The sequence below is a fragment of the Tamandua tetradactyla genome, chromosome 2 (genome assembly GCF_023851605.1).
Source record: "Tamandua tetradactyla isolate mTamTet1 chromosome 2, mTamTet1.pri, whole genome shotgun sequence".
NCBI lineage: Eukaryota > Metazoa > Chordata > Mammalia > Pilosa > Myrmecophagidae > Tamandua > Tamandua tetradactyla.
In genome coordinates this window covers 71,892,559-71,918,508 of record NC_135328.1, presented here as the reverse complement: position 1 = coordinate 71,918,508, position 25,950 = coordinate 71,892,559, and the positions used below count along the sequence as shown (strand labels likewise).

At 35.7% G+C, this 25,950-nt stretch overlaps 2 long non-coding RNA genes and 1 pseudogene across 6 annotated transcripts in view; 1 reads left to right on the top strand and 2 right to left on the bottom strand.

Moving 5' to 3' along the window:
- The window catches only part of LOC143673470 (uncharacterized), a 32,624-nt gene extending 9,371 nt beyond the window's left edge, over positions 1-23,253 (bottom strand). Inside the window, exons 1-3 of one of the 2 annotated variants that reach the window (XR_013170383.1) lie at positions 23,122-23,253; positions 12,988-13,133; positions 8,568-8,871 (exon numbers count right to left, since the gene is read on the bottom strand). This is a non-coding gene — a long non-coding RNA (uncharacterized LOC143673470). Of the gene's footprint in view, positions 1-8,567; positions 8,872-12,987; positions 13,134-23,121 lie in introns of those variants that run through there. The other variant, XR_013170384.1, reaches the window with a different exon arrangement.
- LOC143673469 (uncharacterized) overlaps positions 1-25,950 on the top strand; it is a 124,143-nt gene that overhangs the window by 20,020 nt on the left and 78,173 nt on the right. For 3 of the 4 annotated variants that reach the window (XR_013170380.1, XR_013170381.1, XR_013170379.1), the window contains one exon: positions 6,778-6,862. This is a non-coding gene — a long non-coding RNA (uncharacterized LOC143673469). Of the gene's footprint in view, positions 1-6,777; positions 6,863-23,244; positions 23,437-25,950 lie in introns of those variants that run through there. The other variant, XR_013170382.1, reaches the window with a different exon arrangement.
- On the bottom strand, positions 21,011-22,791 carry LOC143674609 (pygopus homolog 1 pseudogene; annotated as a pseudogene).

Sequence of the window (25,950 nt, the reverse complement as noted above, 5' to 3'; positions counted from 1 at the left end):
ACACTGATACAGCTTCCCAAACCTGCGGCGAATAAAAACAGTTATGATCTAGCCTTATAGGAAAGCTTATATTCTTTCTCTGCATCTAGTATAGACAAAAAGAATCTCTTGCTTGGTCTAATTTAGCTTGCCCCAGGGATGTCCTGGATCCAAGTTCAGCTAGAAACAACATGTTCATTTGTTGTTCACCTTACTGTACATTTATGTTTCCCCCAGTGGCAGGGGTAGTTTCTCATGGACCAAACTATGATTTTAAAGGTTTCTAAGTCTCTGACATTCCCTCCAAATAAAATGTTTTAATGGATAACACCATTTTAACATGATTTATAATCAATTCATGTATTTACTGTAAGGAATGAAAGAGATATCGTATGTGAAACTTCCTAGGAAGTTGCTTTGATTATGGTAAATATTCATTCATACTGATCTGGTCTACTGAGTGAGGGAACGTAAAAAGGATATCCTGGGGTTTGGCTTCCCTTTATTTTTTTTACCATTTCACTCAGGCTTAGTTTTTTCCCTCTCCCTGTTGGGTTAATAGGAAAAGCACAAGCTCACTGTTAAAATAATAAAGCTTACATATTTCTCACACTTTCAACACAAGGTATTTATTAAGATGAAAACGTCTCTTCCTAAGGTGTTATTTTTTTGAGGTAATTTTTACTCAGGGAGAAATTGATAATGTTTTTACTGAAAACAATCATCATCATAAACAACAAAAATACAGCTCATGGTTAATAAAGTTATTTTTGGCAAAATAAAAGTTTCTTGAGGGATCACAATGTAGATTTTAAAGGAAATGATGGATAGGAAAGACTATACTATTCCTTCTTCCACCTTGTTGGGAAAGTTGGAAATTTTACTTTGCATCAGGTTATGATTCTCTCTGTCAGAAAAGTGAAGTTATGCCTGAAGCAAATGTTAACAATCTCACTTGAGGCTACAGAAGATGCCAAACTACTTCAGAATGGAATTTCACCAGTTTTGGCACAAGATGAAACTGGCAACACCAGTAATTCCATTATAGACTCTTTTCTCAAGACTTCACTTTTAAAAAGGTAATTCTATGAATCTGTGTGCCTGTTCGTTTGTTGCTAAAAGTTTCCTTCAGTGAATTACTAAATTACTGGCTAGCTATTTCCTCACATCCGTGTATGCTCAAAATATCTTCTTTAATACAATCAAATACTTAGGTTTGGGTGGCTTTCTCGTTGGCTAGCTGCTGGAATGCAACACACCAGAAATGGTTTGGCTTTTAATAAAAGGAGATTTATTTTGTTCTTCAGAGGAAAGACAACTAACTTTCAACTGAGGTTCTATTTTACATGGGAAGGCACAATACGATCTCTGCTGGCCTTCTCTCCAGGCCTCTGGCTTCCTTTCCCTGGGGTGATTTCTTCCTGCATCGCCAAAGGCCTGGGCTGAGCTGCGAGTGCTGAGATGAGGCATGCTGAGCTGCTTGGGCTATGCTACGTTGAGTCTGTCATTTAAGCACTAGCCAATTAAATTAAACATCATTCATTGCAGCAGGCACACCTCCTAGCTGACTGCAGATGTAATCAACGACAGATGAGGTTCACATGCCAATGGCTCATGTCGACAGCAACAGATCTAGGTGCCTTCACCTGGCCAAGCTGACAACTGCATCTAACTACCACATGTGGCTATGGCTCTCCCAAAGCTCTCTTGAAGGACCAAGGACAAATAAAATAGCAAACAAAAGAGTTAGTGAAAGAGCACTTTTAGCCAGCAACTATCATCTATGCTTCAGCTCTATGTGTCCATTTGCCTTAGTTTCCTAGAGCTACTGTAAAAATGCACAACAAACTGAGTGGCTTGAAACAACAAAAATTTATGTCTCAAAGTTCTGGCAGTTAGAAGTCCAATTTTAAGGTATTGTCAGGGCCATACTTTCTATGAAGTCTACAGTGTGCTGGCAGTGACTTTTTAGCATTCTATGGTATTCTTTGGCTTCTGACATAACCCAATCTCTGTTTCTTGTCATGTGACTATCTTTATTCTGTTTTTTTCTGTGTCTAATTTCTACTTCTTAAAAGGACACCAGTCATATTGGATTGGAGTCCACCATGACCCTGTTTGGCCTCATCTTAACTAATAACATCTTCAAAGATCCTACTTTCAATAGGATCATATTTATGAGACTGGGGATTAGGAGGTGAACATATCTTTTGGGGGGATACAATTCAACATAGAATACTGTCTCTGAGTACTCCATGGAATATCTAATCCACAAACTTGATTGCCTTTCATATATCTCCACTAAGACTTAATCCGTCTATCTCTCAAAGTCAGTGGGATTAATATTGAATCAATGACCAAATTTTCTCCTCCTATGGTCACTGACCTGTGTGATTTCAGAATATTTGCCCCATCTCCCATGTAAGAAACCTTTTTTTGCACTTATTTATTACACTAATATTTATTGTGCATCTATAATGTGCTAGGTATGGTCTAGGAACTGGCATTATTTTAATGAATAAGCCTGGCAAAGTTTTGCCTTAATTCTAACAGGATGACATTAATAAAATGAACAGATACATACATGAATAGTAAGGTAATGATAGACACTATGAAGGAGTAAAATTGGCTCTTTTGTTCTTATAGTTAACAACATTTCATAATTTTCTTTATTCTGCCACCAGTTTTTGTTCTTGCAAATTTCATCTTTTAGTGGAAATAATATAATAGTGAGATGCGAAAGAGATCCGCTAGTCTCTTTGTCCCCTTTTTGTCAGTGGTACTATCCTTCTCACGATGTTGTTAGATATATTATTCAGGCTCTTATCTATGATTTTCACTGAGCATTTCTTTCATTTCTCTTCACCCAAATGTTCAGTCTGTGTGGTAGCTGGGTGCCAATAGCCTCAGGCCTTTACTTATTATAACATCAATCACCTGGAGATAGATGGATCTTGGCAGTGGTGCACCGGTGAATAAAAGCCCCACTTTATAGTGTTTACCAATTTCCATGTGTAAACACTAACACTTAGGCCGAGTTTAAGCTACCAATGTGACATCACCAAACACAGAGTTGTGAAAAGATGCATACAACATTTCCAAAAGCTAGTATCACCATGAAAAACTCTGGGATCTGTTCTGAAACTACTTGTTGAAGAGTGCTTTGAAAATTATTGCTTTTTTCTTTCTTTGTGTTGTATATATGTTATATTATACAACTTAAAAGTTCATTTGTTTTTAAAGCCAGTTGGAAGCACCCCAAGGTAGCTTCAGCACGCCACTGGATCTTGGGTAAGATAAGAACTGACAGTCTTCAGTCACGTTTCTCCTTCTAAGGCAAATAAATATGCTTTGAAGCATGATTCTCTGATACATAAGAGCTGCTTCCTTCATAGCAAAACTGATAACTGTTCCTAGCCTAGGCAGTGGTGGTTGGAGATGAGGATATGAGAGTCAGCAGGACATATTAAACAGTATGACCACCTCCCCAGGCCATATGATTTGTCCATTTCTGTATTCATCACAAGGGATTTCTTTCCTTTCTTTTCCATCCCCCTCTATGGGATTTTTAAAACGTGGTTGCAAATGCTCTGAACTCCTCTCCCCAAGAGAAAGCCTCTCTCTTGGAATTTCAGTGGCTTCTGACTGCTTTGCAGTAGGATTCAGTGGGCATGATATTATGTGGTTTCTGGGTCTAGGTCATGAAAGATTTGCAGCTTCTGCCTTGTGCTGCTGAAACACTCACTCTTGCCGCCCGGAGCCCCATGGATGAAGGCTGACTGACCTATGACCGCCATGTTGTGAGGAAGTCCTAGCCACCTGGAGAGACCAGGTATTGGCCTCTGACTGATTAGCTAATCCCCACCATAACCCTAACCCCCCATCCAGGCACACAACGTGTGAATGGAGAAACTTCCAGATGGTTATAGTCTTGAGTTCTCATGAGTCAATCTCAGCCATTTGGATTTTCCCCTAAAGCCACAGACATTGCGGAACAGAAACAAACAATCCCTGCTGTGCCCTATTTAATTCCTGACCCAGATAATCAGGATCACACTGCCATAATGGAGGTGATTTGAAGAATGAGATATCATGCCACCTCAATTATGAAGCCGATAGGAAAATGAGAGTCTGTACTGCTGAGGCCAGGGCTAAGGAAGCTGCCTCATCATAGAGATGACTCCCAGGAGGTTGTGGACAAGCCAACACACCATTCGCATAGAGTTTTATGAATTCAGCCAGGGCAGGGTTATATAGCCGAAGTATAAGATAGACCTCATGAGTGGGAATCCAGGAAGCAGATGATTTTAGACTACAAAGGGATGATTTTTTTGATGCAAATAAAGTTTAGTCATTTCACAAAAGTTCTCAAAATTAGCATATTGAGAGCTGATGCAGTACATGGGTATCTGTTCTCTGGTAACTTAGCACTCCAATTTATGGCTACTTGGTTTGCTGGGTCATGTATCATCCCTCTATCTTTAAATCGGGAATATAGGATGGGTAAGGGATGTTGTATATTTCCATTTTTTCTAGCAGAAAGGTGTAAGTGTTGTTGATGTTATCCTGAGGAGGGATATATCAATTAGCTGTTGTCACAACACTGCATAATGGACTACTCCCAAATTAAGTGACCCAAAATGACAATAAATTTGTTCTCATGGCTCTGCTCCAGTGTGTGGAGGCTAGAGTGTCTGGGCTGGCTAGACTGGGCAGCTCTGCCCCCATCCCTGACTCTTATTTTTCACGTGGGATTAGAAGGCTAACTGTAGCATGTTCTTATTGTTATGAGAAAGGTATATAAAGTCAAGCAGAAATCTATCAGGCTTCTTAAGGCCAAGGTTCCAAATTGGCATATTGTCTCTTCTACTCTATTCTATTAGACAAAGCAAGTCACATGGCTAAGTCCACTAATGAGCCAAGGAAAGGGTGCCAATGAATAAGTCACTAGTTTGATCTACCACAGAGGGATTGCACTATCTGACAGGGCTCTGGCAGACTGAAATACAAGTTGTAAACAAGACTACCAGGCAGGAATAACATGATGGAAGTCTAGCGGCATGGGTATAATCTACATTGTAGCAGCCTGCATATGTGTAAATGTGCAGGAATATGTTGGCCATATTCATGACCCTACACTGGGGATGGTCTGGTTCAGGGTCCAGATGCAAAATATTCTTTGAAGGAGCAAGTCAGCAATAGGATGGGAATCTGGATGCATGTGGACATCAATGCTCCAAAATGAAGGCACTGCAAAGGGGAGAGGTTTACCTAGCAATTTAAAAATCATTTTTAATTCACTAGGCTTCCCTTTTTCCTATTCTTCTTAGAGGAAAAAAATGTGTTTTTCTAAAGCCACAAGAAATAAATTATTTAAAATACAAGCTGCTGTGTTTGACGTGGAAGTTGTGTGGATACCAAATGACTTTTTTTTGCGATCTTCTCATCATTCCACTACTGGGGCTTTGCAGAGGGGTCCTCAAAATTTGAAGGTTCTATAAATATTGCTTGAAAAACTTAATCCCTATCTCATTAAAATTTCTCTGAATATATTAGCACTGATGATTGAATTTTTTATTTCACATTTTTCATATCACACAGATTAGCATTTCAATGTTTTACTTTCTTTAAACTGAGATTAAATTTACATAGAAGTGAACAGATCTTAGGTGTGCAATTTGATTATATTTGGCAAATGTATAGAGATATATAGATAAACTCCATTCAAAATAAAGAACATTTCAATTTCCGTAGAAAGTTCTGTTAGTTATCTCTTTCAGTCAATACCTGACCCGTGGTCTAATTTCCATCACCTTAGTTTATTTTTCCTGTTTTTTCCTTCATCTAAATGTAATCATGGATTCCATGCCCTTTTGTGTCTACTGTCCTTTGTTAAGCAAAATGTTTTTGAAATTCATGCATATCATCACATATGTCAGTATTCTTTATTTTTTCTGAGTAATATTTAATTGTCTGAATATACCAGAAGCTTACTGATGTTCCATAGATGGACATTTTATTAGTTTCTAGATTGAGGCTATTATAATTAAGCCAATAAAAATTTTTGGAAATATCTTTCTGTGAGCATGTTTCCATCTGTCTTGGATAAATAAAAGCAATTTCATGGTTGGTGAGTAGATATATCATAAGTTAATTTAAAAAAAAACAGCCCTGAAAACGTTTACCAAAATTTTTGCTCAATTTTACACTCCCATTAGGATTGTATGAGGGTGGCATTTGCTCCACCTCCTTAACAGCTCTTGCTATTGTTGGTTTTTTAAATTTTAGTCATTCTAAGGGTGTGAAGCAGTATCTTATGCAGGTTTTAATTTACATTTCACCATGATTTATTTTGAGCACCTCTGGTTGTACTTATTAGCTCTTAATATATTTTCTTTGATGGCATGTCTGTACAAGTCATCTGTCTGTTTTCTTATTGAGTTGTCTTTTCAACATTGAATTGTAAGAATTCTTTTTATGTTCTGGATTAAGCCCTTTGTTAGGCGTATATATTGCAAATATTTTCACCAAGTCTATGCATCAACTTTTTATTTCTTAAGGCTTTTTCATAATAGAAGTTTTTAATATTGATAAAAGCCAATCTATTATACTTCCCGTGCTTTATGTCACCTATTTAAGAAATAGTTGTTTACTTCAAGTTCAAAGATATTATCCTGGGTTTTCCTCTATGAGCTACAGATTCAGCTTCAAGTCTATTTCTTTGATTTATGTCAAATTTATTTTTGCATTTGGTGTGAGTTAGAGGTCATTTTAATTTTTTTCCTCATATTTATCCAGGTGTTCTGGCATCATTTGTTGGAGAGAATTCCTTTCTCTATTGAATTGCCAAGACACATGAGGAAAATCAATTCACCGTAACTATGTGAGTGTGATTTCTAAATGTTCTGTTATGTTCTATTAATATGTTTATTTATTTTTAACAAATATACCACATGTTGATGTGCAGCTTTACATTAAGTTTTCAAATAAGATAGTATGTGTTTTCCAACTTTGTTCCTTTTCAAAAGTGTTTTGGCTGTTCTACTTCCTTTGAATTTCCATATTCATTTATAGAATCTGCTCATCAACTTCTACAAAATATTTTTTTGTTTGGATGTTTAATTGGATGTTTAATTTGGAATGTGTTGGATCCATAAATAAATTTGGGTAGCATTCACACTTTGATAATGCTAAGTCTTTCAAATCTATGACTATGGCAAACTATCAGACACTAGGAAGAGGCAAGGGATGGTTCTCTTCTACTGGTTTCAGAAGAGTATGGGCCTCCTTACAACTTGATTTTGGTCTTCCAGCTTCCAGAACCACGAAGCAAATATTTCTGTTGCTTATCCATTCATTTAGTAATTTAAATTTAAATTCCTCTCTGTGTTATTTTACAGGTTTTAGGCAGGAGTCTTGTTAAAGTTATCCACAGTGGTTCATATTTTTTACAATACTGGCAGAGAAATTCAATATTTTATTATCTAATATTTTGCTGATAATGTATAAAAATATATATTTTTAAAAATATGATTTTGCATACAACAAACTTGTTAAATTTACTTGTTAGTTTTGGTAGCTATTCAGCAGGTTCCCTAGGACTTTCTATGGAGTAAATTACATTATATGCCAAGGTATGGTTCCTTTTTATTTATCCACTTGGGGATCAATTAGAATGCTTAGATCTGTGTGTGCACATATATAACCAAATTTCATATTTTCAGCCATAATTTGCTCAAATAATTTTCTAGCCTACTTTCTCTTTTCTTTTTCTGAAACTATGAGTTACATGTATGTTATAACACTTGATGTTGTAATATAGGTTAATGACGTTCTGTTCTTTATATTCTCCCAAATTTTTCTTTCTTTCTGATGTAAATCAGATAATTACTATTGATTGAACTTTATTTTGCTGATTATTTCTTCTTCCTTCTCCACTCTGCTGTTAAGCTCATTCTATTATTTTTATTTCAGGTATTGCATCTTTTACTTCTAAAATTTCAAATTAGTTCTCTTTTAAAAACAGGTTTTACAGTTTCAAAGTTATATCTATCTATCTATCTATCTATCTATCTATCTATCTATCTATCTATCTATATACTTACATATATTTATATGTATCTATATAGGTTCACATACAATGAACATCTTTTTTTAATCCCTTGAACATATTCACATTAACTGTTTTAAAATTCTTGTCTACTCATTCCACCATCTGTGTCATCTTAGGATCTGTGTTTATTGACTGATTTCGTTCTTGATTTTTGTTTACCTTACCTACTTCTTCACATGTTCTGCAACTATTTTTTTTGTATGATGGCCTTTGTCAATGGTGTTCTGTATGTAGTTGAAATTATGCCATTTTCCTTTAAAACTGTTTTTTTATTGTTGCTTTGAAAAACAATATATCAGGGTTTTATTTATCTTCAGGCTTTGTTTTATTTCTTATGAGAGCAAGCCTATTTCACTTTTGTCTTTAGTACTTGCATACCCTTTTCTATAGGACAGGGTCCTTACTTCTAAGGTCTGGACTTTTTGAAGTCTACACTGAATGGACGTGGTACTCAGAAGGATATGGTATTCTCTTTATTATCGTAGAGGTGAGAGTCCAGTTTTTCCAGCACAGTGAGACTCTGGTATTTCTATTCAGCTCCCATTCCAGCAGTTTTACTTGGCCAGTCCTTGTGGCATTTGACTCACAAACATGCAATCCAGACTTTGGCAAATGTCTTGTTATTAACCTCCATACAGTATTTCAGGGTGCCCATCCCTGCCAATGTTTCCTTTTCCAATACTCTGCTTATAAATTATAGCTGATTCAGAAGTCTGGACTTCAGTATTTTCTTCCATAGCTCAAAAAGACTGCCATTCTTTTTGGGCTGCAGCTTCCACCTGTTGTAGAGAAAGTATTCCCAGTCAGAAAATCAGGATGAATCTGTATTGTTTTCTTTTTCCTCTCAAGTTTCATCATCTATTCTGTCTCATGTCCAATGCCTGAAAAGAATTTTCTCATGTATTATGTTTATTTTTACAGTTGGTGTGAGTATGCATCTATAACATCAGGGTTCTCTAAGGAAACAGAACCAACAGAAGGTATCTGTTAATTTCAGATTTTGTAAAAGTGTCTCACACAACTGTGGGAAAGCGTGAATCTAAATTCCATAGGGAAGCTGCATGTTGGTAATAACAATGAAGGTCTTTGATAAATTCCCAGAAGGGGCTAATTGGCTGAAGTAGAGAAGAAATTTCTCTCTTCTGACTGCTGAAAATGTCACCTCTCCCTTAAAAGTTTTCAGCTGATTGGATTAAATCCACCTGATTGGATTACTTCATTACAGAAGTCACTCCCCTTAGTTTATCATAGATGTAATTGGCCATGGGTGCAATTAACTTGCAGATGATTTAAGTCCATGAAATGTCCTTACAGTAATGGTCAGGCCAGTGCTTGTTTGATCAGACAATAAGTCCATCACTTGGCCAAGCTGACACAAGAACCAAACCATCACAACATCCAATATGAGTTATTTCATTATAGCTACAACTGGGATAGTCTTTACTTACAGATTCATCTTGACTCTCTTCTGCCTTCACGATTATAATATGAACATTTTAGCAATCGGACAAGTCTTCTTGCTCTTTTAAAATATTGTCCACATAGTAGATGTTTAATAAATAACTGTTCATTGTTTATTAATAATTATAGCTTTAAAAATTGGACTGGATATTTGAAAAAAGTCCTGGCATAGTTGATTAAAGTCAAGTTACATTTGCTGTTCTTTTACCCTGAGACTCTGTCTCAGACCCATGCTCTTTAGCTCCTCAATACAGAATGTTTCAAACCATGTTAGTAGGCTTGACTACTATGAACCATTTCTCCCTCTTCCTGTAATATCTTAATTTCTAGCATGATATTCATTTTTACTTAAATTTTCAGTACACACATATACCTCAGGGGAAAGAAAAAATATCCACTTGTCTTACTGTCATACTGCTTACTGGAATGTATATCTTCCAAGGTAAGTGGATTTAAGTGTGGATTAAGGAGGGGAAGAAGGACGTTAACATTTATCAATTGCATATATGTTTCATTTAGTTGTATAAAAATCTTTAAGTAATTTTGTCCCACTTTTGCAAAGATAATCAAATCACAGGGGGGACATACCCAGAAATACATTTGTCCTGCATTCCTCAAGTCTCACAATTGGATTTATTTTCTGACTTTTGTAACTTAGTATTGTTATTATTCAAAATGTATTGTTAAATTGTAAACAACACTAACCGACTCTGAAGGTGTTTTAAGTAATGAATAATGCAATAAATATGAAGTTCCAGACACATGTTTGATTAGTTTCCTCTTCTCTAGCAAATTTTCTTGAGGACCTAGTTTATTAAAAATAGAAGTGCATTTTGAGTTGGTACCTCATCAGTCTCTGTTATTTTATAGCCTGTACTGCTTTCAGTGTATAATGCTACTTTTCAAATGTTTCTTAAGGAAAGGTATAGGTGTATTTTCTTGACTTGCAGTCTCTGAGTCATTCAAAATAGCCTCAGATTGTCCCTCCAATTCATTACCATTCCAGAGATTCACTCTGGGGGAGCTCCAGTGTCTACCACCACCAAGAGAAGAGCTTGTAGAACTCACTCATTATCGGGTTTAAACCGTGGTCTGAATTATATGCTAATAAAAACCATTAAAAATAACTTTAGTTGGAAGAGCAGAGAAAAATACGGAATCTACACTAATTTAATTGCATGTCCCATGCCTTTCAACCATCTTGAGCTTAATTTTCAAATTCAACTTTTACCTTATGTACTAAAGAAAAGGCAAAAATAGGGTAAATCAATGACCTTATCTAATTTTCAGATTTTGTCTCATAAAATTAGCAGACTGGTTTCCACAGTTGCTATATAACTACCTTTACCTTCTTACCACTTGACAGTCACTTATAGTCTTTGGTCAAAAATTGCTGACCAGTCATCTGGATCAGGGTATTCCTCTCTTTGCTTTAGACCTCCAGCTTACTTTGAATTGTAGATTGGCATAGGGTAAATAACCATTCCCTTGGCCTCTATCATCACGTTTTCAACTCTATTCCCTTCTGGTTTGGATAGATCTGAAATGATTCTCTGTGATTATTTTTCCTTATCATCCTTGAGTTTACTTTCGAGGATGAATCAGCTTCTCATGCCTTATGGCAGTGTGTCATTATAAAATATTTCATACCTGATGACCTTTGAGTATTTCTTATTCAAAGATTCATGAAAGCTTAGCGTGAGGTACCTCTAATGATCCTCGTGTAAACACACTGAAAGCTCCCTCCTACAAAGGTGCAGGCAGGTGGAAGACATATTTTCGACACCCTGTCTTCAATCTAAGCGTCACTTGCAGTGCCTGACAGGTCTCATTTGCTAAATAAAGTACAATGTGTCAATTTGAAATAAATGTAAATTATCACCTTTCTTCCTTGTTAATTAAGGTCTGATTAATGTAATACAGGCAGTTGTTGAGAGTACAGTAAGAGAATGGCTTTTGTTGCAAAAACAAAGCAAAAAAACCCTCAAGTATAAATCATGGTCCTGCCTCATCCATTGAACTTTTGGGTCCAAAAGATTAGTTGGAATGATTTGTTCAGCTGGAACGTGGACAGATGTTCATAACTCGGCCTCTTAATAAATGAATCCTGAGGAATGGATAGCGAAAGGCACTGACAGTTTAGAGGAATGGATAGCAAATGGCAATGATGCTTATAATAAAAAATGGGAGGCTAAATTCTAGGTTTAGTTATTCAAAGAGATATCCAGGAAGTCTAACTCAAGAACACTGTATGTTACTTGAGGAACATTATCCTAGGCTAGAAGATGAGTTTTACTTGGACTTCCCTTTCTCTGAGAGGTTTAAGAAATGAGATATGGGTGAAAGTAAGAAGAATTAGTTAATAGGAATCAATAAAGGCTATTTTTAAAACAAGTATCACTAAATGTAAAAGCAATTCATTATGCCCCAGAACTCCATTGTAATTTTTAAGTCACTAACAACGTACAGAGAAGGTCTCCTTTGAATCAGGGAACATTTAAAACTAAAAAGGAATGTGAATATCATTTAGCCCAGTTATCTGAGGTTAGAAAAAAATAATTTTCATATAGCACATAGCTACTTAATAGCATGATTAGGTGTAGGATACATGCTTCCAGACTCATAACTGTAGTGCTTTTTCCAATATATTTCTGTTTTCACTGCCTCCATCCCTTCCAGTACTGACCCACTTCTACAAGTTCTCTTCATATCTGTTGACTTTCTAAAATAACTCACTAATGGAATATTATGGGAATTTTCTAATCTTTCATTAAAATATATTAATATATGAATATCTCAGGTCATATCTTCAAGCGTGAGGTTTAAAATACCCTGATTGGTAGGATCCTTCATTTGTTAATATTATTTTCATGGCTTAAAATGTTAATTTTTCCATCAAAATACTATTATCTGCGATTTCACATTAACCAGGCTTGGTTGCTAATATTTTTCTCTTTGTATTTCATATAATTCCTAGATAAGTAGCAAATCCACATTTAAAACATTCTGGTCGGTATGAACTCAAGGCTAGTAGAGCAGTAACTCCACTTCAACTGCTTCTAAACAACAAGAAAATAATCAGTTCATTTATGAGTTAATTCATACATTCATTCAACAAATAAGACTCTGGATAAAGTTTCTGTCAGTTCTAGAAAATAATCAGTTGTAATGTTAAACGTTTTTTTTATTTTTATTTTTTTAAAGGAAAGACAGAGAGAAGGAAGGAAGGATAGAAGGAAGGAAGGAAGGAAGGAAGAAAGGGAAACATCTTTAAACATTTTCTTGTTTTATTGTATTCTGTTTCTCCATTTTTGTTACATGGGCTGGGGCCGGGAATCGAACCGAGGTCCTCCGGCATAGCAGGCAAGCACTTTGCCCGCTGAGCCACCGCGGCCCGCCTGTTAAACGTTTTTTAAGGTTCAAATGCTACTTACCTCCCTAGCGATATCAACCAGACCTTCACAGTGTGTTTTATCTCAAAGCAGTCAGAGATAACACAGCAAGAGATGTCATAGTTCCAAAGAAAGATAGTATATATCTAACGGTGATCTTTAGTATATCCTCCACTGAATGGTTGCATCTTGTTAAGAGCATAAAGGTGAGATAGAAAACAGTCACAGTTCAGAATCTGCTAAGCTCAGAATATGGCTTTTCTTCTATAATGACACTAGATTCAATATGTAAAAAAATGATAAGCCTTTATAGCTTCTATTAGTAATGATGTCTGATTGCATGCCTTTACTCATGCAATTTCTATTTACTGAGATAACTTCTGTATCTACTCTATAGTATAGATTCCTTATCAATGTAAGGTGTAACCCAAATATCACCCCCCTCTAAACTTTTCTTCTTTCTAGTATATCTATGCTCCCAGAGTACTTTAAGTTGAAGTTAACACATTGCTAATACATCTTTTCTCTGTCTATGTCATTAAATTTCCTCATTGTTTCATGGAGTATCTGGCACAAAGAAAAAGTTTCAAGAAGTGCTAATTGAATTAGATTAAATTTTGAATAATCATGGTTTTCCAGTGAATAAATGATGCTGTTTGATGGTGAAATCTGACATTTTGCTCTTTCAAATGTTTCACTCAACTAATCAAGGATATATATTCAGTGACTACTATGGGGTCTGTATTATGCCACTTTACTCATACACACACATATATACAAACATATATATAAATTTATGTACATACATAATTATATGAATGTACTAAATATATACATATGTATGAAAAAGATTAATGTCTGCAAACAACATGCTTAATTCTCAAAAATTTACCCCCGATTATACAGTTTTGAAATTTATAGGTTCTTTAATTCTCTTTCGTGTTTTAGTTTACATTTTATTAACATAAATTATTAGAAAAACTTGAACTTTTTAATCATTCAGGTCATGTTTTGAAAACAGAGTTTTCCCTATTTCTTAACATGAAAACTTAAGGGTGTTAGTTGATCTCTTTTGGTCAAATTTTAAAAGCTTTATTTTGTTAATCTAGAGATTTAAAAGTTATTGCCTACCTAATTTTATTAGTTTTAAATGGAAAATATTAGAATACAAAAGTCCCCAGCAAATTATAATTGTTTGATTAGTCTTTATTATCCCCTCATCCCCCTTATGTTAATTTTGTAGCAAGTGCCAAATTTACAGGTCAAAGGATTGGAATTCCATCAATTAAGTAGTCAATTGAGCAAACCACTTAACCTGTGAAACTCAGTTGCCTGAGTTGCCTCATTTGAAAATATGAGTGGCTTTGTTGCAATAGTACCAGTCATTCTATGAAAGAGGGCTAGGAAGCCTTTGGAAGAGAGAGGAATATCTTGTCTGATATAATCCCTTGTGGCAGGCATAAAGCTAAATGTGGATGGAAAGGGCATTATAAGGTATAGAAGGATCCATGATGCCAAATTTGCATAGTATCACCACACTGCACTGAATTAATGATATGGGTTGAAGCAGAAGGGTAGAAGATGTTTCCCATTGCCCAGTGTCTGTGAAATGCAGACATTGAGTTTTATTTTTTCAAGCGTGCCAAGGAAAACACATTATTTGCAGAGTTTAACTGCAAAATTCTGCTTTAAGGTCAGTTAATGGGAATTAGTCCATTTTTCATATGGATTCATTTATTGCCAGATTCACATTATTGTGGATGAGCAATTATGTTTTAGTAGTAGAGCTGAGAATAGAACTAGCGTCTAGTCTACTTCCATGCCTTTAACACTTGCTTCACAGGTAGTAATTTTCAGATCTAAGAAATTAGCTCCAAACTTACTTGTAACTTCCAGATTCTCTTTTCCAAATGCTTGCTAAAATCTCTACACATATTTTACACCAATATTATAAGTACAAGATATTAAAAATGGTATCAATTCCTCAGCTCCATCTGGACAATTCTGAAGTCCCATTCTTCTAATCACAAAAACTCAAAATTTTTGTCATTTCACTCCATCTATTTCCAAACAGCTAGACAATTACACGGTGTCTCTTCTGGAGTGTTGATTGCAGGCGTCTATTCTACACCTACTATCTTAGCCATTGCTATTGATTCCAAAGGAGAACTGCTGCCTCTTGTCCTTTACTGAAACCATTTTTTATACATACCTCATCTAGGTAAGTTTCTCAAAAATATATATGACTTACTGTGGGTCCTCTTTGCCTAGAGTATTAATTTCAGTTTCTTCAGCCTGGTGCCCAGAACCCTTACAATGGAATATAGTGATTTTTGTTTCTGGGAATTCAGAAGATACTTCCCTCTGAGGATAGCTAGAAAGTCTCGACAGAATGTAAGGTTCATCTGTTTGAGGACATTGGAGAGTTGCCAATGTAGAATTAACCAACTAAGATTAGAGAGAAGACAGAAACCCAGGAAGATGAGCCTAGAATTTGCCCTAGTAGTACATTCTGATTTCAGTAAAAGGGCCATGCTGGTTGAGAGCATGAAAAACACTCCTCCCCACCACCAGATATTATCACAATATTTAATATTTTATATCTAACATTATTCATATTATCTAAATTTATTTGTTCAATTATAATGGTTTGTCTATATAAATTATTTAAATATTTACGTACATGCATTTTATTTATTCAGTGGTAGGTTTACAGATAAAGCATGCAGAAAGTACTGAGTCCTCATATATCTGCCCTCATATGCATGGTTTTCATATTATTAACACTTCACATTTTCTGGCACTTTTTAACATTTTTTATTGTGAAATACAACATATATGTAAAAAATCAATAAATTTCAAGGTACATTTTAACATGCAGTTCTAGAACAAATTTCAAAGTATGGGTTACAGTTCCACAATTTCAAGTTTTTCCTTCTAGCTGCTCCAAGACAATGGAGACTAAAAAGATGTTAGTATAATGACACAGCAGTCATACTCATTTGTTAAATCCTATCTTTGCTGTTATAGCTCCTCTTTCTCCTTTAATCCTTCTCCCAATCTTTGGGGTTATTTGAGTTATGCCCTTTCTAACTTTTTCATGTTGGGAAGGGGTGTTGACAATATGGGATAAGGGGATGGAACTGGTTAATGTTTTTGGAGGGACTGGCAACTCTGAGTTTCAGGACTTATTTGGCCTAGGAACCGCCTGAAAGTTTTAGGTTTCTGAAAAATAATCTTAGTGTGTGCAACTTTTGTAGGATCTCAGATAAAGTCCTGGGTGTTATTTAGGGTTAACAGGAATGATGCTGGTTGTGTTTGGCTAACTGTGGCAATTAGCAATATTTAGCTGAAGCTTGAATAATAGTAGTCCTCAGAATAGCCTCTCATCTCTGTTCAAAATCTCCTAGTCACTGATGCCTTATTTTATTACGTTTCTTTTCCCTTTTTGGTCAGGAAGGCATTGTCAATCCCATTGTGCCAGGGCCAGTCTCATCCCTGGGTGTCATGTCCCATGTGACTAGGCAGGCTAAAACCCCTGCATGTCATATGGAGGGTAATGATTTTACTTGCAGAGTTGGGCTTAGAGAGAAAGAGGCCACTAAACAATGAAAGAGGTTCTCTGGAAGAAATGCTTAGACATAATTTTAGTTAGGCTTAGCTTCTCTGCTACAGAAATAAGTTTCATAAGAGCAAGTCTCAAGATCATGGGCTTGGCCTATTAACTTGGGAATCCCTAGTGTTTGAGAAAATATCAGTGGCTTCCCAGGTGGAAAAGTTTAATAGTTCCATATTTTTTTCTCCAGTCCTTCAAGGGACTTTGTCAATACTTTTTAATTATCTGCCCAACATACTCTGGGATGTATCTGGATATTATATTAAGCTATACAGACTAATAAGCCTTTGTTCCCATCTGGTCTTCATGTGTTTGGATTGTTTAAATGAACTATCCAGGCAGGTTGAGTTAGATTGCATGCTACAGAAAATTTAGGTTTTGGATAAAATAAAGCTATCTTCCTTTGGTCTCATACAGTAGGTGAAGTTCAAAAATACAGATACTGTCACCCTTTACTGTGTGTCATGGTCAGGTTCATGTGTCAACTTGGCCAGGTGGTGGTACCTGTTTGTCTGGCTGGGCAAGTGCTGGCCTGTCTTTTGCTATGAGGACATTTCATAGAATTAAATCATGAGCAGGTCAGCTACATCCACAGCTGATTCCATTTGTAATTAGCCAAGGGGTGTGTCTTCTTTAATGAGTGATGCTTAATCTAATCACTGGAAGCCTTTTAAGGAGGATTCAGAAGAGACAGGTTCTCTTCCTGGTTCAGCCAGCGAGCTTCTCCTGTGGAGTTCGTCCAGACCCTCCATCGGAATCGTCAGCTTCACAGCCTGCCCTGCGGATTTTGGACTCTATGTTTTATAAATTTTATATTTATGAATATTCCTGTTGATTCTGTTTCTCTAGAGAACATTAATTAATACACTGTGTATTCTGATTTACCTTCATCCCCACCAGGTTGGCTTCATTCTTATCTGTAATTGAAGCCTGATGGCTTTTTCAGTCTCTTTAACAATTATTGTATGTAGCAGTGCTGACTTTCAGAACAGCAGAATTCCAATTCAGAGTCTTAGGTGTCACAGAGGTCCCAAATTTCCAGGGAAATATGAGGTTATAAACAAAAAGTACAGCATTTCAGGATCGAGAAATAACACTTAAAGCTCAGAAATAAGCTCATGTGACTGTGAAAAACACTTTTGACAGCCTCATGAATGTACAGCCACAGAGCTGAAATTCAGGGTTTGCCATTGGAGGAGTCCTGCTAACACTGTATTTGAGTTAGAACTTTAAAGAACTTCGGTACAGAACTAAGTTTCAGTCTTAGTTGCCAAGCCCTCACAGAGTCTGAAACTTAGCATCCAATGATTTCCATATTTTCAATTCAATTAATATGATATCCTAGTATTATATGGAGGAAGATGACATCATCATAGGCCTGGGATACAAAAAAAAGTGAAAAGGCAGATAGACAGTAGCATTTGAATGATAACTGGCAGATACAATAGCTAAAATGAGGCTTCAGATTTTTATGAAGTGCTTACAGACTAAAATAATATACCATATTCAAGGATATTATAAAAAAGGCTGAAAATTTTGTCAGAACTCCAAACTATAATTAAGGTCTTGAAAAATGTGAAACAATGGCAAACTAAGGTGAATATTTAGAAACGGTTGCATTTAACAACCAATGCATACAACTGATATTAAGAATAAATGAGCTAGCCATAAAGATAAAAAAAAATGAAATTACAGTAATAGATATAATATATGGACAATGCAGTATAAAGTTCTCCCATATATGTGATTGGCGTCCCAAAAGGAGAGGAGGAAGAAAATGGGCAAAAAATATATTCGCAGTAATATTTGGAAATTTTCTAATACTGATGGAATCATTTTGCCAAAAATTCAAGATCTTATAAACGTCCGGCTATATTGCCCATGTTAAACAAAAAATCATGATGGAAATTAGAAGATAATTTATACTGAAGGATGACACAAATATAACAAATCAAAACAAACATGTGTGATACTTGAAAGGTCATGCTTAGGAGGTCTTTTATAGGCTTAAAAGCATATGTTAAAATAAAAAAAAAAAAAAGACTGAAAAATCCATTAGCTAAAGTATTCTCAAGAATAAGAAAAAAAACTGTTTCTAAAGAAAGTTGTGGGGAGGAAATAATAAAGAAATGGCAAAAACTAATGAAATAGTAAAACGATCACACAATGGAAAGGATCAGCAAAGAAAAATTTTTTAAAAATATTAATACAATTGAGAAACTCCTTACCAAGATAAGAAAATCCTAAGAAGAAAGAGAAAACACAAATACATTATGCTAAATATTTTTAAAAATGAATATTACTATAGATTTGGGGACTTCTAAAAATGAAAAAAGGGTTTTATGAACAACTTTATGACCATGTATTAGGAAATTATTCAGGAAATGAACAAAGTCTTTGTGAAACAAAATTTCTAAACTAACATAAAATGGAAAATCTGAATAATCAACAAACTACAAGTGGAATTATATATATGATTAAATCCTTTATTACACACACACGCAAACTCTCCAATCTCACATAGATGAATTTTACTAAAATTTAATGGAACACTCCCCAATTTATTTTATGAGATCAGAATAACCTTCATACTAAAACTTGGTAAGGTCATTAAGTACAGGCCAAACTTAATTAGAAAACTGAAACAAGAACTCTAATCAAAATTAGAATCCACCTATTTAATAGAATAAGGGGAAAAATCATATGATTTACTCAGTTAGATGGGGGGTTAAAATTTAAAATTGTTGTTAAAATTCAACATCCGTTCATTAATAATAATTAAGACAAGGTAAAATAAAATAAGGCTATTAGCAAAGTAGAAATAAAAGGAAATTTCCCTAATCTTATAAAGGGTATCTACAAAGACTTTCAGCAAATAGCAGGCTTAATGAAGAAATATTAGAAGCTTTCCTTTTTAGATCTAAGTATTTACTATCTCCCCTCCTAGTCAATACTAGTTTAGAAGTGTTCTAGACCATGTATTAAGGTGAGAAAAAGAAATAAAAAATACAGATTGGAAAGGAAACTATAAAATTTTGACTGTAGATAATATGGTTGTATAATTATAAAACTCTAAAAAATTTAAATATGAAAAATTAGATTAATGTATGAGTTTAACAATCTTATCTTTATCTGTCAACAATGAAAATTTGGAAAATCAAATAAAAATGATACTAACGTCAAATGTATTTGAATAATTTAAAACAAACATGTGCAAACCCCCTATGAGGGAAACTGTAAAGTCGGTGTTGAGAGATAGTGAAGAAAGCCTAAATAAATGGAGGAAAAATCCCTATTTGTGGTCTGAAATGTTCAATATTGAAAAGGTCTCAGTTATCCCAATCCAAATCATAACAGATTTTACTTTTTGTAGAAATCATTATGAAGTCTGTTAGAAATAAAAGAGTCAAAAATAATAGACACTAGAAGAATATCTGGGTAGGATGAGCTCTTCCAGCTATTATGATTTATTATAATATCATTATAATTAAGACATTGCTATTATCACAAGAATCAGAAAATAGGTCTAAAGAAATGAATCAAGTCTAGAATCAAGTCTAAAAACAGATCTATGTTTTTATAGACATTTGATTTATTACAAAGCTGGCATTGTGAAACAATGGGAAAAGGGTTGATTTTTGTTTTTTCCTGTTGATACTATATTATTTATTTCTCTGGAAAACGACAAATAATAACAAAACAACACAATAATCCAAGGAAGTTGAAGAGTATAGTACTATTTAATTCTGAATAATAGTAATGGAAACATACATTATGCCACCCTATTAATTGAATTTAATTTTCAACTAATCAAAAGTAGCAATTTCATATGGTACAATTCACAAGTTAATCAACGTATATTTATTAAGCATCTACTATATACTCATATCTGTATAAACAGATATCCTGGAAGGATAGTCTTAGAAATATGAAAGTCACTAATTTCAAGGATTCCAGTGGGGAAGGATTCTAGTGTCATACTCTATTATTTTAAAAAATATCCATTAAAATGCATGCTTCCCCCATGATATAGCTACATAACTTCATTCTAAAACCATGTCAAATAGATCCTTGAATAACTTTTGAACTAATGTTTAAAGTGTTATCTTGAAAATTCAGCAAGAAATATACATCTTTCAATGATTCCACCTTTTAAAAGTTAAAACTTGTCTCCATTTGCTATATATTATTTCAAACTTCCAGAGGCTTTTATGTTTAGAATGAACAACAACAACTGAAAACATATACATTATTCTGATTTAAGATAGCAAAGATTATACAAAATTTGTACTGGTGCTGAAGAAGAATATTAATAAAAACCAAAAGTTAAATGATATTTTTGTGAATGCATTTAAAAAATAATGTAAAGCATTAAAATCCTTTTGGTGTTACTGAACCTCTGTAATTCATAGAAAAATAACAAGCTTTAGATAATGCCTGTGATTAGTATCACTGCCAAACTGCAGGTGGATTGAAATTTTCTCTAGTGCACCTTAACTGAACTTATTTGTCAGCCATACATGTATCACAGCCCCATACTGCTGACGATTTTGTAGTTAGGAGGTGTGGTAGTTAGATTCATCATTCATCATTCACTTCATTTACACAAATTCCACTGGGTTGTCAACTTGGCCAGGTAAAGGTACCTAGATCTATTGCTGTGGACATGAGCCAATGGCATGTGAACCTCATCTGTTGCTGATTATGTCTGCAGTCAGCTAGGAGGCGTGCCTGCTGCAATGAATGATGTTTGACTTAATTGGCTGGTACTTAAATGAGAGAGCTCAACGTAGCATAGCCCAAGCAGCTCGGCATACCTCATCTCAGCACTTGCAGCTCAGCCCAGGCCTTTGGGGATGCAGAAAGGAATCACCCTGGGGAAAGTTGTTGGAACCCAGAGGCCTGGAGAGAAGACCAGCAGAGATCATCCTGTGCCTTCCCACGTAAGCAAGAACCTCAGTTCAAAGTTAGCTGCCTTTCCTCTGAAGAACTAATGAAATAAATCCCCTTTTATTAAAAGCCAATCCATCTCTGGTGTGTTGCATTCTGGCAGCTAGCAAACTAGAACAGGAGGCCATAAGTTGTTTCAGTCATTCCCATGCAGATCTGATGAGATCATTTCTGACAAGACCCTTACATAAGATGGCATCTTAATCCTCATTCACTTCATTTATACAAATTCCACTGGGTTGAAAGATGAATGGCCATGACGACTAGGGTGGAGAGAGAATTTATTGCTTTTTTCAGTGGTGCATATATCTACTGCACCCCTAGGTTGTTGAGGCTGGTTCAGCATCCCATTTGTTCTTTGTGGCTTCAGTATTACTGGAGCCGCTGTTCTCTTGATTTACTGTATTGTTTCAATTAACATTTCAAAATCCAGTAGTACTCTGATTCACTGTTCCAACCATATTTAAGTGAGGGAGATGAGCGGAGGAATCTTGATTCGTGGTTTTGGTTGTCCCTTACTAAGTTCTGTTATTGGGATGGTGCCTTTGCTTGACCAAAAGTGTGTGGCAGAGGAATAAAAGAATGATTCGATTCCAGTGGAGAATTAAAATTTGTATTATTTCAAGCGTTAAAATTAGATGCCAAGTCAGGATTAGATACTTGGCTTGCATTCTGTGGAGGAATCTGACCCAAGTTTTTAGCAGGATTTTGTCTAAAATGTTGATTAGGCATGTTATCATTCTGGCCTTGTGCACTATTATAAGATGAATTTCCAAAACTTGAATTGTCATGTGGCCCAAAATTAAAAGCATGGGCTCATTAAATTCATGCCCAGAGGACTCTGAGGAAATGGATGTGGCTGATTCCTGAGTGAGTAAGGACCACAGTATGAGGAAGACATTCTTGGGGAACGTGAGATGGAACTCTGAATGTTCAATACTCTCCAAGACCAGAATAACCAGGGACTAGATATGGATTTCATGAAGGTAGTGGTTTATAGAAAATGGGTATTATAGTTGTCATCAAATGGATTTGCAACTACTAGATGGTCAGGGTTTAGATTCAGTGGTGAAGTATAGTCAGAAAATGGAGGAAAAGGAGGACACTGCATTTGCCCTGTGTTTTCTCTCACCTGGGCTTCCTAGTTATACAGTTGTCCTCCAAACCCATCCACTCCACTATCACCACCCAGAACTCTTTAAGCAACGTGGGATCTCTCTGTTCTGCTGACTTTACAGACCGCAAAGCCTGACACACCCTCTCCCGCCAGGCCCAGACATTCAGGCTCTCGGGGCCGCTGCGCCTAGAGCGCGAACTTTGGAGCCGAGGTGCGGCCGAGGGCGGCGGGATGCGGACAGCGCCTACTGACGTGGCGAAGTTTGGGACAAGAAGGAGGCCTTGGGGCGGTCAGGCTTGGCCGTGGCGACCCGCAGAAGCGGACAGGAGGGCGCCAGGGCAACCGCTGCCTCCCACTCCTGCTTCCAGGGTTGATCCTAAGGAGCTGTGTTCATTTAAACACAACTGTGAGACAATGGCAGTTCTGCGTGTGTGTGTGTAGTAGATTAAATTATGTATCCCAATTTAGACGTATCTTTAATCTTAATACTCACTGCTGTGGGTGTGGATTGTCCAGATCTCTTAGCTATAATTTTTAGTTAAGGTATGACCCAACTGGAGGCAGTTAAATTTTAATTCTGAATACTGAAGGCTTTAGAAAGAAACCGGAAGTCAAGTTTGAGAAAAAGCCTGGGATGGCCAGAAGCCGGAAGTCCACCGGAAACCCGGAAGAGAAAGGAGAGGACGTGGTTATGTGATGGGAAACAGGTTTACGAGCCAAAGAACGTCAAAAATCCTTGCCGGCCAGCCCCAGAATGTTACAGACTTTGGAGAGAAAGCTTTGCCTTGCTGATACTAGCCTCAAAACCGTGAGTCACTAAATTCTAAATTCCTGTTATTTAAGGAACCCCTTGTGCAGAACTTGTGATAGTCGTACTAAGACAATATGAAAAGAGTGAAATCTGACACCTATGTCCAAAAATCTAAGTAGATTGTAGATCTATCTTCTAGAAGATATTGTAGAATAATATCTTCATGACCTGGGGCTAGGGAAGGTTTTCTTAACTAGGTTAGAAAAAAGCCGGTGTTCTGCACACATTTATCATTTGCCTCCCATTGTTGATTCCCCTCTGGCCTACCCTTCCTTGCTCGGCCCTTGCTGCAGCTTCTTGAAGGAACCAACTGTTTGATAAGCAAGGCCTACCCTATAAGCTGCAGGCTGGAAGTAGGCCTGTGGGGCTCTGCTCTAACACAGATGAGAATGGTCTATCATATTTTCTTTCTCAATTTTTTGGACTAAGAAATGAACATATTCCTCAGTAAGTGGTTTGCTCCTAATTATGCTCCATTAATTAATATCTGGAAAGAAAACTTAATCAGGTTCTATTTAAAAGTCGTTTTCCTAATCATGTTCCATATGTAGACATCTCAAAATTCCAACAGTGTAAATTGGTATAATGTTTTAATTATTTTGGTAAGGTTGATCTCAACAAAATTTAGTCCCTATTTTAATTAAATTTGAATAACAAAATATATGTTTTACCTCTAACTGTGGGAAAATGTTAATGTAATTTACAACTATATTTGATTATTAAAATATGGATGTCAGAAAGAAGTTTTAATTTTAGTTGTTCTTTGTTTCTTTAAATTATGAAAATGAAAGTCCAGTGTGATGGTTAATTCATGTGTTAACTTGGCTACATTATGGGGTCCTAGTGTTTGGTCAAGCAAGCACTGGTCTGATTGTTACTGTGAGGTTATTTCATGGATTTAAATAATCAGTAAATTGGATGCGCCTATGGCTGGTTCCATTTACAATCAACTAAGGGGATTGCCTTCAGCCGTGAAAAAAACCCATCCAATCAGTTAAAGGCCTTAAAAGAGAACTGATGACTTCAGCGGTCAGAAGGAAGAATTTTCGTCTCTACTTCAGTCAGCCGGCTTCTCTGGGGGCATTCATCAAAACCCTTACTGTAGTTCCCAGCTTGTGACCAACCCTGAGGAATTCAGACTTGCTCATCCCCTTAGTTGTGTGAGCCAGGATATATGTATCCTGCTGGTTCTGTTTTCCTCATATAATATATTATATATAATAATTAATATAATATAATATAATATAATATAATTAATATAATATAATATAATATTATAATATATCCAGATGTTTAAAAACAGTTAAACCAGAAAGTGCAACACAAAGAAACAAAAAGTGAAGAAAAAAATAAATGATTGCAGAATGAAGTAAAAAGATCATCAAAAAATTTAGTGACTGCTCCATAGAAATTTGAACAATGGAAAGCAAAAACATGGCTCAGAGTTTCAAAGAACAAAAGCCTTGAAAAATGAAGCCACTTATAACTGAGAATTGACTTAGATTCTCATTTCTGTTTCCCTGTTGAAATCTTCAGTAAATTCTAGAAATTTTGTATTTATCTCCTGTATTAATTTCCTAGCTGGCAATACAGTGGGCTGGCTTATTAACAGGAATTGATCCACTCATGGTTTCAGAAGCTCCCAGAATTGGTAACTTCTGGCTGGCCAGCAATTTCTGGGGGTCCTTGACTTTTCCTTTACATGACAGTGTACATGGTGATGCTTTTTCCTTTCTCCTCTGGTTTAATTGACTTCCAGCTTCTGGCTGTTCCCAGTTGCTTCTCTCTTGATCTTTTACCCTGCTTACAAAGACTTCAGTATTCTGAATTAAAACACAGCCTGATTCAGTTGAGCAATGTCTTAACTGAAGTAACATCTTGAAAAGAGCTTATTTACAATGGATCCATACCCAGCAGAATTAGGACTAAGACTAAGAACATGTCCAAAATGAGATACAATTTAATCCACCATATTGCATATTCAGTAATCACCTGCAGAAAATTACCAAAATGATCTTTGTAATAGGTTATCAATTTCTCTCACCTATATCAGTCAGTCCTTAAATTCCACAAATTAGGTTATTATTGTGTAAATATTTTAATTATCTATTAATCTCTAAATACTTTTTTTAATTTCCTACTCAAAAATATTAACACATTGGTAAATTTAAATAGTCAATCTGAATTCAGAAACTTGAGAACAATGTGTCATTCAGATAGATGCAGAAGCTGCTAATATCTAAAATTGTTCAGATCTGCTGAAAGTCAATTCACTACTAGGAATTAAGTTAAAATTGACCAACAGACATACAACATTTAGGCTGCTGGGGAAGATTTAGATCATTGGGCCATAAAGTGAACTGTGAATGCTCCAAACTAAAGCTTCTCTTCCAAAAAAATATTGCTCTTTCATTCCCAATGTGCCACAGTTATTAAGTTACTGAAAAGCAAGATGAAGGAAGTCACTTTTTCTTGCCCTTTTATTACCATATCACAGAGCTTCACCTTTCT